The sequence below is a fragment of the Vigna umbellata genome, chromosome 4 (assembly GCF_029865625.1).
Source record: "Vigna umbellata cultivar VRB3 chromosome 4, Vumbellata_1.0, whole genome shotgun sequence".
In the NCBI taxonomy this organism is placed as follows: Eukaryota; Viridiplantae; Streptophyta; class Magnoliopsida; order Fabales; family Fabaceae; genus Vigna; species Vigna umbellata.
In genome coordinates, this window is record NC_142168.1 from 53,792,092 (window position 1) to 53,797,405 (window position 5,314).

A 5,314-nucleotide genomic window follows, 5' to 3' on the forward strand; every position below is an offset into this window, starting at 1 on the left:
TTCTAATAAATAAATAAACATTAACAATAAATACAAAAATATATAACAAAAACACAAACTAATGCCATTTTAACAGTGTTAGTACACTACTAATAGAGAGAATATTATTGTATCAAAAATTTCAAATTCGAGACCAAATTGAGATGCCACTAGTGAAAAAAAAAATTATACCTCTTAAAAAGGTCTTTTATACTTGTTTTTGAGCAGGTATAGAAACAAGAATATAAAAAGTTTTCAATTTTTATATATACTTTAGAATTGGTGTAGAAAGTTTTTGTTTTATACCTATTATGTTTATAATAGGTATAAAAATATGTTATTTACACCTCCTTGAGGGTAGAGAAAAAAAAACTCTTTTTTTATACTTGTTGGTGCTACAATAGGTATAAAAGAATCTCACTTTTATACCTACTGAATGTAAGATCCATGAAAAATATTTACCTTAATAGTAACAATTTAATTATTAGAAGTAATAATTAATAAAAATAAAATAAATAAAAATAAATAAATAATGTAAAATAAAATTTAAAATATTGATAATGGAGAAAACATTCATATTTGAAGTCATAATTAAGGAATCCATTATCACTCCATTATAAATCCATTATGTAAGTGGTGAATCTATTATGTAAGTGGTGAATCCATTATGTAAGTGGTAAATCCATTATGTAAGTGGTGAAATTAAAATAATAAATAATATTAAAAAAAATGATGAATAGTAAAATTTTTGGACTATAAATAGCAAACAAGGGAAACGCTAAAACTTGCACCAAAAATTTAGAAAAAGTTTGAGAGAAGAGAGTTGGAGGAAATTCTAAATTTGCAAAGGGGAAATTCTGGAGGATTTTCGGGGAACAATTTCTAAGCACGAGATTACGTCTGTAATAGAGGTAGGGGAGCTAACCTTTCTTATATATGATTTTTATCCATGTTATGGTAGTGAATATGAGTTATGAACATGTTAAAATTTTGGTAATGGTAGTTATCTATTCACTTGTATAAATTTAGTTTTCATGATTATAATTTTCCTATTTTCGAGTTACTGTAGTAAAACTTTTCTTATAATTATTTAGACCGTTGGATTTAGCTAAAATTTTAATATATTAATCCTAAGGCATATTTCTGCACATTGACCGTTCGGATTTATAATTAGAGATCTGTTGTTGGAGAAATAAATTATGCATGATTGAGTAAATTAATCACCCTTGTAGTTCTGTTAATGAGTTCTCTCGGTAAAACATAGATTATGACTAATTTAATCGTTAGATTGAGCCCAAACTTTAGTATGTGGTTCATAAGACATATTAAGTCGTCTTGACCGTTCAGATTTGTACTTAGATGTCTGTGCTTAGAGGAATTCGTTCCACATTTTGAGTGTAACCGAAAACCACTTGAAATTCTGCACCTGAGTTACCTCGGTAAAACCTCAATATCTACTTAGTTAACCGTTGGATCAACCTGGAATTTTAATATGTAGTTTATAACACATAGGAAATTAGTTTGACCGTTCGGATTTGAAATTAAAGTTACAGATTTAGAGATATTGATTTCGTATCTTTAAAAACCTCCTTTGCTGCCCAAATTGAACATAAAGTTAGCTGAAAACAAGAAACTGAACACACTTGATATTTTTACCTGTTGTCTGAACTCTGATATTAACTTGATTAAATGAGGGATGAGGAATGTTGTATCCACAATATGTCACTCTTGGACTGCAAAACAACCATTAATCAAGATAGATAGATAAATAGATTATCTTGAATGAAACTCACATATACTAACTCCTGATTTAAGGTGTATCCTATAGAATTTGCAAATGTATGATCCTCATCCGCCAGACAAAAGGTTGATTTACTATCATCAGAAGTTGACCCAAGCTCCATCTCTCTCACTCAATCTAAAACACAACATAACCAGAAACATGGCATCAATCAGTTTTACAGTTTACATCAACTTAAGAAATAACAAGTCTAGAAAGTGAAATAACCAAAATCATCATCAATTACACACATAAGGTTTGCGCATAAAGAAAAAGTGAAATTGGGGAAAAGCTTTACCGGTGCGCTACACTTGAAACGCATAATTGATTGAAGTAAAAGAGAAAAATATAGAATTTCACTTTCTTAATTAGGGTTTATTGTAATACGGTAAGAGCTTTAAATACACATATTTTGGTTCACCAAATTCAGTTTTTGGAGTTTTTATTTATTTTAGATACTGGGATCTCTCATAAAATAAATTAAATTATCTAAATGTTAGAAGTAATTGTACACACGTATTAACTTCTCGTAACACACCACAAATCACTCAACTAATTCAATGGCATAATATAACACAATTTACCCACTTTTTTTTTATATAACTTATTATTAATTTTATTCTCTTGAAAATGCATTCCTAAGTAACAATAATCTAGTCATTAGCAATCCAATACTGAGAGTATAACTCTAATTTTATTATGGATTATACATATTAGTTCTTAAATATATATTTATATAACAGAATATAAAAAAATCACTTCGCTATCTTGAAACATCCCAAAATATAGTAATTACCATAATGTAGAATTAATTACAATTAACAGTAAATAAGCAGTCTTTACACTTAACCAAGTTCAAAAACCGAACGGCTTGAGGTTACAGAGTTTCAACATACGGCTCAAAACAACGAGCGCTAAATAACGAACAGTTTTACCAAAACATATAACCGAACGTCAAAAAATAAACTAAACATTTACAAACTGATCTACCGAACGCTCTAAGGCTCGGCCTTTACTTCTACCTCCACCAGATTAGCTTCATCCAAATGTTCTTCTTCCAGCATTTCTTCAAGGGACGTACCACCATCTGCTCACATCCACAACGGATGATCATTGCAAGACAGGACGAACGTACATGGACAATTGACAACACAAGGAAAAACGAAAGGGTAAGCTTATAATATTTAATTCACACATCCAACATACACATTCAACATTTTAAATGCACACGCACAACATACAATTAAACATAATCCAACATAGTAAGTTATAAGTATATAATAGACGACTGCCCGGACTGTATGAACCATGTAGCTACAGGCGTCCTTGCACCCGAGTGATGTAGTAACTGGGATACACTCAACAGCTGCCACTCGAGGTTAGCCCTATCCAAAGTACCCCTAAGGAATAGAACCTCCTGCCATTCCCACACATGACTACCCCCTTCTACGTGAAGATGAGTATCACGGAATATTAGGATGGACCAAGCCAGCATTAGCTAACCACAGTCATACTTTACCAATTTAATATTTAACACATCTAAGACGTTCCTCCTTGGAACGCTCGTTCAAATTCCATAATCATAAAATCACTTAATATAACGTTCGCATTGTAATTTATCATAATTCATAATCAATCTCATCTTTAACTTTAAGAGTACAAAAGGACGAACGTTCAGTCCTTTGAAGAAAATAGGACGAACGTTCAAATACAATACTGGGTGGACGGTCGTAACTCTCTGTTTGACCAATTAAATGAACTGATGCCAGTATTTGAACGAACGGAAGTGGATAAATATCCAAATGTTGGAACGAACGCTATTTTGAACGAACGCGCTTCGGTATCAGACCGAGCGCTGTTTAAGACGAACGCTTCGGTATCAGACCGAGCGCTGTTTAGGACGAACGCTTCGGTATAAGACCGAGCGTCATTTAGAACTAACGTTCGACATAAGACCGAACGATATTAAGGACGAACGTTCCGTAAAAGACTGAACGCTATAAGGGCGAACGTTCGACAGAAGGCCGAACGCTATAAAGGCGAACGCTTCGATTAAAGACCGAGCGTTACGTATTTATAAAGTTTCAAATATTTATAAACAGCTGAGCTGAACGAACGCTCAGACATCCAAATGGGGACGCTCGTTCTCGAGCAGAATTCTTTCCAATGAAAGATTTCCATTCTAAGTGATTTTAAGGAAAACCGAACGGTCTAAGACCGTACTGTGACGAGCGTCTTTTATCAATGGGGATGAATAAAATTTCCAGATTTCAACATTTAAACTTTATACTTTATAATTCATAGGATTCTCAAATTTATGAACTTTAAAATTTCATTCCAGTAACTTCATATTCAACATCAATATTCAGATTTACTTCATACAACAAAACATCCATTTTTCATACGTATCAAGCCATCATGCAGATCAATTAAAATCAGAAACCAGATTCCATAACAGTGATCGTCCATACAGCTCAAACATCATACATGCAAGTATAAATTAAACATATAAGCTTCCCTTACCTGGATAGCAGGGTTCGTTCAACAGCAAAGATTTGATTTGTCTCTTAAACTTTCTACCCTCAGTTTCACTAACTATCTTCACTTGATCTAAACATCAAAATCAGAGATTGCTTAGAAATAGTTCATGCATGAACCGAGGACATGGTTTCGAATGAAACCCTAACGGACGAACTGCTAGCGAAAGGAACTTACCAGCTTAGAATCTAATTCTGTTCGGTCCAAAGTGACGAGCACAGCTGGACGAACACTCCTACGGTTCTGAAATGGAATTTGGAGAAAGCTTGGTGAGTTACAGTAGAGAAAAGTTTACTGGTTTATGAGAGAAATTGGAGAAGATGAAGGGTTTGGGTTCTGAGGAAGAGGATAAGTGGTGCAGGTAAGAGAGAGAATTCTAGAAAATCCAGTTTTGTTAAATTCATGTTCGTTTGAGCGAACGTATCCCAAGCTGACACCTGCCCACTGAATTCTGAACTGGAAGCTTCTTCTGCAACACGTGGCGTGTGTGCATGTGAAGCCATGTGCGTTTTCAGAGAATGATGGGCGCGGTTTCAGTGTATGTCAGAGAGTTTATCAGATTTGGAAATGGGTTTTAAAATGAGATAAGCATGGATTGAGGGGTGCATTAATGGTGATATGACAGGTAATTTACAAAGTAAATTTTCAGGGTCTCACATTCTCCCTAACTACAAAAATTTTCGTCCTCGAAAATTTAAAACTTACCCGTGAATAGGTGTGGATACAAGTCTCTCATCGCACTCTCTACTTCCCAAGTTGAGTCACCAGTCTTAGCGTCCCACACTACCTTCACCAAACGAACGTCTTTTCTCTTGTGTAGCTTGGTGCGAACGCCTTCAATACGTATTGGTTGTAACTCCAGCGTTCGGTCCGGTTGTAGATGAATGTCTTCCAGTTCTAAAACATGAGAGGGGTTGGCTATATACTTCCTGAGTTGAGACACATGGAAGACCGGATGTAGATTTGATAGTTGAGGTGGCAATGCTAATTCATAAGCTACTGGTCCAATTTTCTTCA

At 34.2% G+C, this 5,314-nt stretch overlaps 1 pseudogene; it reads right to left on the reverse strand.

Moving 5' to 3' along the window:
• Positions 1 to 1,594: 1,594 nt before the first annotated feature.
• On the reverse strand, positions 1,595 to 1,883 carry LOC148200617 (DNA-directed RNA polymerases I and III subunit RPAC2 pseudogene; annotated as a pseudogene).
• Between the last annotated feature and the right edge of the window lie 3,431 nt (positions 1,884 to 5,314).